Here is a 13,288-nt window from a genome sequence, read left to right as displayed (position 1 = left end):
GGACAAGGCGAAATGGCCGTTGGTCCCATCGTTCCTTCTCCACCTGTAGAGATACAAAAACCCTCTCCCCAAAACAGTTGCCTATCTGGTCCTTTCCATTTCACCACTTTCTGGGTCTCTCCACACCTGGGATTATCTAAACATAGTGGAGCTGCTGCCTGGACACTGACCTTCCGTGGGTTATAAAACCTTCTGCGGGCCAGTGCATCTTTGTCAAAAATCAAGAAGTTAATAGTATAAAGGGTTAGATTTGAAGTTCTCTGGGTTACCTGTGGCTCCCCCTTTCTTTTGTTTTTGGAGGTTCAATACTTTTCTCCTCTCCACTTTCCTGTCCTTGAGGATTAAAGTATGCCGTTTGTAAAATCTTATACTGTGCACAAAAAGTGGCAAAATTTTTTAATATAACAGGACCATTTCTTTTTTTATTCTTTGGCACACCCATAATGAAATCTTGTATAGAATTCAATGACCCTTGGGCTGTCTCTTTTTGCTGGCATTGCAAAGTGAATCCTAAAAGGTGTCTACCACAACATGGATGAAAGACAGACAAAAAGATTTATAATGGTCCATCCATTTCCAGATTTCACTGGGTCTCAAACCAGGGTTCTTCCCTGGAGGCAGTGTAGGGCGTGGAAAGGAAGGCAAGCCCTACAGGCTTTTACTATGCTCTAACCCTCTCTTGTTTTCAAATTGAAACTAAAGCTCAAGGCAGCCTGATGATATTTAAATGAGATGCCTGGCCTTGGAAAAAAGGGTTTGAAACATAATTGAAGGCTTCTGCCTTTGGTCCATCAAATTGGACCTGGAAGTCCACAAGATGGACATGTAATATATAGATCTTACTTGGATCTTTCTCCTTCTCTTGAAGTTTCTTAAGCTGATATATATTAGAGGCTGCAAATTTTATTTGGGCTGTGGCAATTCTTTTACCACACCCCTACTAATAGGGAATCAGATATTATATTTATGTCTCTGGATAATAAGTAAACTAGAATGATCCTTACAATTCATTCTGCTGGTGGACTGAAAAGGAGTTCTGACTCTCTTTTATAGTTAGATCCTGAGGTACACACAAAATATTTGTTTGGATATCCGTGAAGATAGTTGGTCTTGAAGAGGAACTTTAGAAACTTTTTCTTCAATAGTCCTCTAATTATTAATAATCTAATTATCTTTAATGGGCCCATATAAAAATTTAGAATATAATAAAATTTACCACTCTAGGATGTCTCAAACACAATTAATTTGTGTATTGTATAAAATCAGGTCTTATCCCAGATAATTGCTCTCCTTAGTGTTTAAAAAATCTAACAAGCACTGGGTAGTTAAGGCTTTTTCTGTTGTGCGGAGGTTACCTAATCCCTGTGTCCTTGATGAAGGACTGCTGTGGGTGCCTCTTGTATGCAAAAACGTATCTCAAGGGTTTTGGTGACTCTTTCAACCCATTGGTAAAACCAGTTCAACTTCTCTCAAAGCCTCTTGGCTTCTTTTGTAAGCTGGCTGGTGAATTTAAAGCACTTCCCCTTAAAATGTTATAACATTTTAACTGATAGGTATCAAACCCTAAAACTGGTCTATCATTGGATATTCCTATCAATTTCTGAAAATATTCAATGTGTTTAGCTTTTCTGTTCTTAAGGAAGTTTTGAACTGAAGCACCTTATATACTTCATATCCTAAATATTGAAAAGACATTCTTTGAATTTTTCTGTGCTATTAATAATTTTAATTCCTTAGTGTTTCTATGGTCTTTTGAGCATTCTAACATTTTTTCCTCAAACATCCCAAAATTCATCCATGTAATGTAATGCATAACTTTTGGAATGCTTTTCTTCCTGGACAAGAGCAGCAGCAACATACATTTGAACATAGTGGGTTGTTTTTCATTCCCTTTGGCTGTCCATTCTATCTTTTTATGGCCAGCTAAGTTAACCTGGGCCTGAAAACTCTTTTCATATCCTCCTTATCAGAGGGATGAATGAAACAATCCCTTAATATCAGCCAAAGGCCATTCTCTAGGCCTTTGGTAGGAGATGGAAGTCCAGTGGATTCCATATTTTCCATCTGTTCATTCACTTTTCAAATCCTTAACATCCTCCATTTTTAATTTCTTTTCACAACAAACACTGGGAATTCAAGGACTTAGAGAAGGTTTTAAGTGTCCTTGGTTAAGCTTTCTGTACTATATCTTAATGAATTTATCTTTCTTAAGGGCCACTCCTATCCACTGGTGTATGTTTTCATTGGATAGGAACAGGTGAAATGTTGGCAGGCCTTCAACAGCCCTGCTTAAAAACCAAAGTATTCATTTTAACCCTAATTGCTGTAAACTCTCTTCCTCACGGATTGATGGGGGATTTTTTTCCACAAAAAGGGTAAAACTCCTGTTTTCCTTCAAAAGTCCATTCATAGGGAGCACTAACTTGGCTATTGATCCTCCTAACCAGACGTAGGTGTCTGCTTTATCTTTTGGCCCTAAGGACTCCACCCTCTAATGACTTCCATCTGCACCAGTGTCTACCAATCCTTCAATGGGGTTTTTATAGATTGTGAGCATGGGTCGTCAGTTGTTACAGCTGCTATCAGTAAATTGCTGGATTTTGATCTGGAATCAGAATCGGGTGACTATCAAGCTGCTTATTAGGATTCTGTATGGGGTAAAACGTCTACTATTTCTCCTGGGTGATGTCACACATTGTCTCCTTAAATTTGGTGACTGGGATTTATCTACACATTCCCCAGTTTCCCCATCAGTTTGGATGGACACTGTTTTTACATTACCTCAGGAGGTAAAATTCAAACCTACTGTGCCTGGAGGTAAAGGGATCCATAGGCTGGAGAGGAACAGATTTCACCTTTCAGGGGGTATCTCAGTTGTCTATCCAACTCTATTCTCCTAATTTAATCCCTTTCTTCCATCGGTTTGCTTCCTGGCTGATTGATTGTAATCCCTTTCTGCCATCCTTAAATTTCCTGGCTGATTGGTCATATTGGGTTTGGCCGTCTAGGCACTCTCTTCCCATTGGCTCCCATCATGCCCCAAGTGTTTTCCGGGGCCCTGGGGCTGGGCCCCTCATCCCGTTCCTGACCTGTCCATTCTGAGGCCCAATGGAAGCCTCTGTTGCATTTGGACATGGGATCTGGGTCTTGTTCCCCACCCTGTTTTCTCCTCCCTCTATACCAACATTGGCTTTAGATCCCTACTTTACCACACTGAAAGCATTGCGTTCTCTCTAAAGTCCCTTGGGAAGGGACCCTGTCTTCCATGTTGGATCCTGGGAAGTCTGCTTCATAGTCTGACTATAAAAGGCATTTGGCCCCTGTGGCACAGCGTCTTATGACTCCTCTAAAGGAGCATCCTTGGTTCTGTATAATCCCTTCACACCTCATTAGCATTTTTCCTTACAAGTTGCCTTATTAAAACATTTGTTGTTGGTTTTTCCCCTTAGTTCTTGGAGAGTCCAAACGTCCCACAAAGTCACAAAGGGCTCATCTGGCCCTTGCATTATTTTTGAAGGCCCACCTTTGTCATTTTATTGTGAATCAAGGCCCGCTTTGATAGCTTGCAACAATTGCTCTATGCTGCTCTGAATAATTAACCTTGCTGTCATCTGCATATGGACCTATACCTTTAGTAGGTCTGGTATCCCACATGAACACATTTGACTATTTTTTGGGCTTGTTCCTACAGAACTCACTTATTCAGAAGCCACATGTAATTTTGTGGTTCTAGGCAACCCTTTATAGATTTCATCATCAGGGTCAAGACTTCCAAAAGCCAAATTCTGTAATAGCATCTTAACATAAAGCTGTGTAGCCCCATAAATATGCAGGCCTTTTTAAGATCTTTAAGATTTCTAAGTTAAAGGGGCGTATCTTGACTTTTTGACCTGAGGCATTAGACTGGGAAATTACAGGAAAAAGTGGTGAACTCCTGGTTCCCACCCTTTTCTTTGGCCCTTAAGCCTCTTGAACCTATAAGATTGGTCCTGTCATTTCCCCCCTCCCCCAAGGGTGGAGTTGGTGGAGAGATAATCCTTGCTCCTGGGGTGGGGCTGAAGCTCCTCCTGAGGGGAAGGTCACCACATCCTTGCTCATTAAGTTTCCATCCCTGTGGGGATTGGTCATTAATCTCTTCATTGTCTTCCTCCTTAATATCAGGCCTCCCTACTTGGAGGGGTTGGAGCCACGGGTTTTTTCTTTTTTGGGATTCTTAGTGTAACTAAATACATTGTATAAAAAAAATGCCCTTTAATAAATTGAATAGGACCACATTCTCAAAATGTGGACATCTCTTGTCAACCGGACCTTAGAATCTGCTCCTCCTCTAAAACCAAGGGGAGATCAAGTTTAATATACCCACAAATCTCTTCTTTCCCAAGTTAAAGTAAATATATTTCTTCAAGCTTAATCATGCTTTCTATTTTCCTCTTGGGTGGGGTTGGGGGAATAGAGTCTTTAGCTAATTTGTCCCATTTGAAAAAAAAAAAAAAAAAAGATTACTGGTTTGTTTTAAGAAAATAAGTTTCCTTTTTGTCTATTAAAATACTCACCCAAGTTCCTGGTTGAACTTCTTATCCTTGGTTACCTTGGGCCCAAATGTGAAGATAAGCATATTTAAAATCATCACGAGTCAGGAATTCAGGTTAGGAGAAAATCGTCATTTTTTCTCAGTGAAGAAAATCGGAATTGGAAGAGAATCGGGAACAATTTCATGTTAAGAAGCTATCGACCAGCAGCCACACAACCAACAACTCATCCAGGCCCAACCCCTTCAAACCTTTCCTGTCTCTCTCTTCCCTCCACCACCAAAATCATCATTTCCTATACAACAATCAGGACTTCGGGAGAGTGGGCAGGGTTTCTTATCCAATCATGTATATTAATAGAGTATAGCCCAATTACTCTTTAGCCTCACATACTTGGGACCTCAGTGCATCAACTCAAACCTCAGCCCATTACAATTATTATTAGCAATTTATAGATAAGGAAACTGAGGCAGAGAACAGTTGAATGATTTGCTAGAGACCACACAGTCATAAATATTGATGTCAGAGCCAGGACTTCTGATACTTATTCCAGAATTCTTTCCTTTTCCTTGAATTGTCCCTAAAGCATGGCAGCTGCTTCCACATTCTGGAATTTGGGGTAACTGGAGCTGTCCAAATGCTGGCCCAGCTCCCTTCTCCCTACTTTACTGTCTCTGAAAATAGAACCAAAGAATCTCTGTGTGAGAAGGTAACCTTAAAGATCACATAGGTCATGCATTCCCTTTTTATCTGCATGAAATCCTTTTTTATCCCCCACTTGGTTCCTAAACTCCAATGTCCAGTGAGATGTTTTCCACACAGTATAGTGGCAAGAGGACTGAATTTGGAGTATGAGAATCTTGAATCAAATCCTGTCTCTCCTAATTGTTACTTTTGTGACCTTGGAAAAATAAATTTATCTTTCTGAGGATCAATTTTTCTCCCCAGTAAAATCAGGAGGTTGGAATAGGTGATGTCTAAGGTCCCTTTTAGCTATAGGGTCTATGAATTGGTTAGCCATTCATGGTCTTCCGAATCTAAATATGTTTGACTTTTTCAGGTATTGATTTTCTTCACTTGGAACCTATCATCCCTGGATTTTTGAAATAAGATTACAAAGGAAAGTAATTATTTTAAACAAAGGTATTTGTAGTTTATCTTCTTGACAATAGTGTTATTCAAGTTTAATAAAGAAATATTTACTGTGGTGGATGCAAGGAAGCATAACCACACTCCTGATTTTCACAGAGTTGAACACACAACCAAGTAGATGAGACATAAACAGATAGAAATTTAAATGCCAATATGAGAGAGAAGTAATGATAAATAGAAAAATCCAAATGTCAAGTATTCAAATTATGAAAGGAATATAATCAGAATCATATTGTTCCTCTAAATCCAGTTTCTTTTTTAAAATAGTATTTTATTTTTCCAAATACATGTAAAGATAGTTTTCAATATTCATTTTTATAAGGCTCTGTGTTCCAAAGTTTTCTCCTTCCTCCCCTACCCAACATAGCAAGAAATCTGATATAGGTTAAATATATGCAATCCCTTTAAAGATATTTCCATATTTGTCCTTTTGTGCAAGAAAAATCAGACCAAAAGGGAAATAACCATGAGAAATAAAAAAACCCATTAAATAAACAGAAAGGTGAAAACACCATGCTTTGATCCACATTCAGTCCCCACAGTTTCTCTGAATGTGAACAGCATTTTCCATTCCAGGTCTACTGGAATCGCCTTGAATCACTGCATTGTTAGAAGAGCCAACTTCATCATAATTGATCATCACATAATTTTTTTGTTACTATGTACAACATTCTTCTTGTTCTGCTCACTTTACTCAGCATAAGTTTGTGTAAATCTTTCCAGCCTTTTCTGAAATCAGTCTGCTCATCATTTCTTATAGAACAAAAATATTCCATTACATTCATACACCATAACTTATACAGCCATTCATTAACTGATGGTCATTCATTCAATTTCCAGTTCCTTAACATTATAAAAAGAACTGCTATAAATATTTTTGCACATGTGGGTCCTTTTCCCCTCTTTTATGATCTCTTGGGAATATAGAACCAGTAGTGAGACTTCTAGGTTAAAGAGATGCACAGTTTTATAGTCCTTTGCACATAGTTCTAGATTGCTCTCCAGAATGGTTGGATTGGTTCACAATTCCATCAACAATGTATCAGTGTGTCAGTTTTCCCACATTCCTTCCAACTTTTATCATCATCTTTTCCTGTCATCTTAGCCAATCTTAGAGGTATAAAGTGGTACCTCAGAGTTGTCTTAATTTGCATTTCTCTAATCAATATTGATTTAGAACATTTTTCATATGACTAGAAATTAAATCCATCTTCTTAAACTGTTGAACAAAAATGACTGTAACAGTCACATAACTGAATGTGGGAATTGCAAAATCATGATTATCTATGAATGCTTGATTTTTATACCTATTTTATATATCTAGGGTCACATAAAAATTTTTTAAGCAAAAAGGAGTTGTGAGTGGAAAAAGTTTAAGAAGCGCTTCTCTAAAAGGCAGACTTTCCTCATATATCTTAAGGAAGTTGTTAATGTAAGTGAAAATTTTGACTTTTATAGCTAATGATCTTCTCCACTTAGAAACTATCACCCCTGGATATATGAAATAGGTTACAAAGGAAACTAATTATTTCAAACAAAGGTATTTGTAGTTTAATCCTCATGGCAATTGTGTTTAATAAAGTTCAATAAAGGCCTATTTGCTGTGGTGGGAACAAGAAAGCATAACCATGCTCTGGTCTTCACAGAGGAACTGAGGAGAACTGAGGAGATGAGACATAAACAATGTCAGATATATAAACTTCTTCAGAAAATATTTAATGTTTCAAACTAACTTTGCTTAGAGTAGGAGTTGTTAACTTTTTTCTGTTTCAGGACAGTCTGGCAAAACCTATGAACCCCAACTCTGAATAAATTTTTTAAATGTACAAAATAAAATACATAGGATTACAACTGAAACTGATGATTTAGTTTTCAACATATTAGGAAAAACAATAACTGTAAGTTCCCAGATCCCAGGCTAAGAACCCCTGATTTGTAATGTTTCTTTAATTATCCGTTCTCAGCTGGGTCAGAATTCTTCCTGAAAATAATTTGTAAAATAAGACTTTTGTAATTGATGTCCAAGTCCACATGAGGCCACTTTGTCCTTGGTTCAGCCTGTTATTTAACATCCGGGTCAGAATGCCCCAGGTGTCTGTGGGTTAGCCTGAGCCTTCTCCACTTCAGAACCAAGTGATCTCCACCCCTGAAGCAGCTGCTTCGTGGCTTTGGATCCCAGGAATATTCCTGCCCTACTTTGTGGCCCATTTAGTCCATTGTTTGTTCAAGAAATGTTAATCAAATACAAGTGGTGCCTAGAAACAAGTGTGTGATGGAGAGGAAGAAGAGAGGAAACAAGGAGAAGGAAAAAGTGAGGTGACATTTGGAACAGGGGCTTTGGTAATGGGTGTGTGCAAAGACTCGGGCTTCAGAGCAGAGGATTTTCCCTTGGGCCTGGGGCTTAGTTAACACGTAGACTTTTGGTTTTGGAATGGGACAAAAGCTGTGGAAATGATTGCTTACATTGTAGGAATAAAGGCCCCTTTGTTTGCTAATAGTACACTGGGACCAAGGAGAGGTTGGTTATAAGCCGACCAGGGTCTGGCCCTGACCACACAGAATGGGAAATGCTGGCCACTCTAGGTTAAGGAGACAATGAGAAAACAAACTTCTTTCAATCACAACTCTCCTCACAACAACAACAACAACAACACACACACACACACACACACACACACTCCTTTCTCTTAGACTCTGCCAGCACAAATACAATGTGATCAACATTACTTTTTTTCTGAAAGTATTGTTATTGTTTAGTTGTTTTAATCATGTATGACTCTTTATGACCCCATTTATTTGTTTGTTTTTTTGGCAAAGACACTAAAGTGTCTTTTTCTTCTCCAGCTCATTTTACAGATAAGGAAACTGAGGCAATGGGGTTAAGTGACTTGCCCAGGATCACCTAGAAAGAATCTGAGGCTAGATTTGAACTCCTGATGAGTCTTCCTGGTTCCAAGCCCAGTGCTCTACCAACTGCCCCTTCAGCTGCCCTTTCTAAAAGTAGTTCTTGATTTATTATTAATAATAATAATAGCTAGCATTTATATAGATTTAAGATTCATAAAGCTCTTTATATTTATAATTTTATAATGCTTTATATATTATATATCAGTATATATGATATAATTTATATAATATTATGTTTAATATATATCAGCATATATAATTTTTATAATATATAATAGTTTATATAATACATATCAGTATACGATATATAATTTACATAATATTATATATCAATATATAGCATTATATACAGTATATATGCATATATAGTTTATATATTATATTAATATATATACAATAGTACATATAATTATGTATTATATTTTATATAATATATAATCTTATAATACTTTATAATTATATAATATATTTATGTATTTATAATATATATTTATGCCATATATATTTATATTTATAATGACAACCTCTAGAGGTTTTTTACATATGAGAAACTAAGTGTGTTGGTTAGGATCACACAGCTAGTTACAGTCTGAAGTCAAATTAAAACTCATCTTCCTGACTCTCAAATCTAATACCTCATTCATTATGCCTCTCACTGTAGATTTACAATGTGCTATTATTCCCTGATGCCTTCTAGGTTCCAGAATCAGACATGAGTTTAAAAGTAAAAAGTCCTCAGGAGGTTCTCATTAAACACATTTTTATGCCTCCTGGCATTGGCTGTTCAATGGCCAGTGATCAGATTGCTTGTGCTCCAATGTAATGTCAGCGATATAATCCCATAAAGAGGAAACAGTAACTGATAACACAAGGAGGAAACATCTGACGTTTCAGTTTGCCCATTTGGCTATCTTTGGGGACTGAGTGTGCAGATTAATTTGCTGCTTTGTATGTGATCTTGCTCACCCGTAAACAGCTAGATGGTGTTAATTGCATTGTTTGTTAAGCATGCTCCCTGGTGCAATCATGGAACAATTAACATTACCAATAACACATTAGCTCAGAAAACAAGCAAGTAAAACTCACTCACTATTTTTTCTTGAACTTTTAGGGCTTAAAGAAGGAAATTATATTGAATTATTTTGGCAAAGGTGAAAAACTCAAGTTTGATTTCCCAATGACAGCTCCCAGGTAAGCCAATGGAATCTGAAGTTCCATTAAGGAAATATCTTACTCAGCGTATCTTTCTATAATAATTGATAGAATTGATACCTTGGCAAATGCTTTATTGATCACAGGTGAGATGAAATCTCTGGCAAGTAGTTTTGTCCTATTCTGTAATAATCATAACAAATTTCTTTTAGAGGCTTTTCCTTCCTACTTTCCAGTCTTCTACAATCCAGCCATACTGGGCTACTTGTGATTCTTCACACACAACATTCCATGTCCTTTGAACTGGCTGTTCCCTGCACTTGAAATATTTTGTCTGTCTCATTTCAGCTTCTTATTTTCTATAAAACCTGGCTCAAATCCTATCCTCTGCAGGGGGCCCTTGCTAGTCCCCCCAGATGCTAGTGCTTTCCTCTTCCATACTATCTTTCATCTACTCTATATGAATATATTTTGTATATCCGTAGGTATTTTCATATTGGTCTTACACATTAAAATATGAGCTTCTTGAAGGGAGGACTTTCTTTTTGGTCTTTCTTCATATATTTGTATTTTAAGTACTTAACTTGGTAGGATGCCTGACACATAGTAAGCAATCAGCACTTGTTGACTGAGAACAGCAAATGACACAGCATCAATGTGATAACAATTGACATAATAGAATGCTTTAAGGTTTACAGAGCACTTTTACATGTCAGTCTCATACAAATGCTGTACAGAACTGTGAAAATCTGTTTTAATTCCTATTTCAGATGGTTTCCTTTCCATACATTGAAATTCCAGAGAATTTGAACAAGACTATCAACTGGCATTGCAGTTATAGCCACCTCTATTTAAAACTGGTCCTCCACTTGCTCTCCTTTGTTCCAACATAAACAAAAAAATCTCAAGGCATCACACACTGAGACAGGATTTCTGTAACACAAAGTAAGAGAGAGGTGATTATTAACTGGTTAATTTGAGCGATACATCAAAATGGCTGCAAAATCCACTCCGAACAAAGAACAAAGATGGTGTCTGCAAACATAACCAGAAAATTGTTGTAGTCCTAACGGGTTGCTTGGAAGAAGGTGCAGAGGTAAAAATGGGAAAGCAAAATGAAGGGGGCCAAGAGAATAATTGAGGACAAGCAACTTTGACACATTACATTCCTTTGTGGTTTTTCTCTAATTGCCATTTCAATGGGGAATGGTAAAAAAAAAATCTCTGTATAGAATTTCTGTAAATTCTGACCCAAATCTGTCAGGTTACAGAGTTAAGAGTAGAAATAGCTTATGACTCAGGATGGGGAGGGGAAGAAGGGAGGGACAAAGTTACTGACTTTAGAAGTTCTGGTTAAGAGGAATTAAATTTGAAAACTCAGAGAGTATATCATCTGCTGAAATCACTCACACCTTCTCAGTGTTTCACATTTGGTCTCTCTAAGCTTTTCTCCTCATCATATGTCCATTTGTTTCTTCAAAAATATTTCTGAAGGAAGAGTTCTCTGTTAGGTGCTATGTGCGTACAGGGGAGTGTAAGGCATGGTCTTTTTGGGGTGCAACATAGTTTAATATCACATGACTTGAATTGGAAGCCTGCTTTTCTCATTTGATACCCCTGTAAGTAGGCAGGCCCCTTAATCTCTTCCCAACTCATTTTGCTTGTCAAGTAAACTATGGAGCTGGGCTAAGATAAGTTTTTTTAACTCTATCTTTGGTCCTAAGATCCTTTCCATTATGGGTTTTAACACTGTGGTAGGGGAGATCAATCAATCAACCATCACTAATAACTATTTAATATGTATTGGGCTAAGTGCTGGGGATACAAAGTTGAAAGAAAGAACCCAGCCCTTGAGGACTTTTACATATTAAGAAGAAAGAAAACATATATAAAGGTATTTATAACATGTATACTAAAGAAAAATTTATACACAAGTAACCATGAGATCTGGAATCATGTAGTTAGCACTATAAAGGAGTAACAAAAGCTTGTAGTTGGTACATGTGCAATTTAATAGCAAAAGGGTAATTTTGTTGAGTAATTTTGCAAGTGATTTTCAGATTCCAGACCTCTGGTATTCAGCAAACAAGACACATCTTTTCTCATCTCTAGGCATTTTTTTTTTCTGGCTATTCCCAATATTTGGAACAGTTTCCTTCCTCATCTCTGCTTCCTGGATTCTCTGAGTTCCTACAGGTCTTAGCTAAAACTCTATCTTCTCCAGATAGTCTTTCTCCATCCCCTTTTCATTCTGGTGCCTTTCCTCTGTTAATTATTTCCAATTTTTCTATATATCGCTGGTTTGTACATGTGTGTTTGTTTCTTCCATTAGATCATAAGTTCCTTGAGACAGGAACTATCAATTGCTTTTTTTTTTTTGTCTTCCCTGCACTAAGTGTCTGGCATATAGTAGTTAATAAAGGTTATTGACTAACTAATATGGCATTTCAGAAATGCAGATATGATAAAATGCCATCTTCTAGATTTTTCCACTGAACTGGAACAATAGAATAATGCTGTCAGTCAGCATCCAATGACAGTTGTGTTTCATGACATATAGCCAAATATTTTTATTGGTCTCACTTAAAAGCCTAAAGAAGTGTATAACTGCTTTGGATTTGGATCTTTGGATCCCCTCGTTAGATATACTATTTATCAAACTTAGAATAAATGCTTTTACAATGTATTATTAAAATGTACAACAAAGTGTAAATTCGAATATCTTATCTTATTATAATGACATGATTATATTATATATATTATATTTTTATAATTATAATTATGTAATATAGTCTATTATAATGATACAACTGGGTGGGCAGATGCTTACCTTTCCATGGGCCTATAGACACTGGTGACTTTTAGCTTTATCAATAACAACAACCACAGCCACTATCACCACAACAAAAACAACTTACATCTGCATGGCAATTTAAGAAGTGCTAAGTGCTTAATCTACCAGCTTTTATAAAGCTCCTGCTATGTGCTAGATGCTGTGCAAAGTACTTTTCTAGGAATCTCACCTCATTTGATCCTCAAAACAATCTTGCAAGTTTGATCTATTATCCTCTTTTTACAGTTGAAGAAACTGAAGCAATCAAAAATGATATGATTTGCCCAAGATCACACAATTGTCAAATGTCTGAGGCTGGATTTGAATTCAAGACTTGCTGATTCTGGGTCTAATACTCTATCCACTGTATAACCAACTGCATCACCAGAAAGAGTAGTTGACCAGCTTGATGATAGTGTTAGTTTCTAAAAAGATCTAGCCATTTCTAATGGTCTTGTGATGGAGAGAGCCATCTATACCCAGAGAGAGGATTGTGGGATCTGAGTGTGGATCACTCTTTTTCTTGTTGTTTTCTTGCATTTTATTTTCTTTCTCATTTTTTTCCTTTTTGATTTGATTTTTCTTATGCAGCAAGATAATTGTATAAATATGTATGCATATATTGGATTTAAAATATATTTTTACCATGTTTAGCATATATTGGATTACTTGCTACCTAGGGGAAGTAGGAAAAATTGGAACACAAGATTTTGCA

At 36.9% G+C, this 13,288-nt stretch overlaps 1 long non-coding RNA gene across 1 annotated transcript in view; it reads right to left on the bottom strand.

Moving 5' to 3' along the window:
- Positions 1–9,703: 9,703 nt before the first annotated feature.
- The window catches only part of LOC116423279, a 75,028-nt gene continuing 71,443 nt past the window's right edge, over positions 9,704–13,288 (bottom strand). Inside the window, exon 4 of the long non-coding RNA XR_004233829.1 lies at positions 9,704–10,673. This is a non-coding gene — a long non-coding RNA (uncharacterized LOC116423279). The remainder of the gene's footprint in view (positions 10,674–13,288) is intronic.

This window comes from Sarcophilus harrisii, chromosome 1, assembly GCF_902635505.1.
Source record: "Sarcophilus harrisii chromosome 1, mSarHar1.11, whole genome shotgun sequence".
NCBI classification, from domain to species: domain Eukaryota; kingdom Metazoa; phylum Chordata; class Mammalia; order Dasyuromorphia; family Dasyuridae; genus Sarcophilus; species Sarcophilus harrisii.
This window is presented reverse-complemented; position numbering and strand designations above follow the sequence as displayed.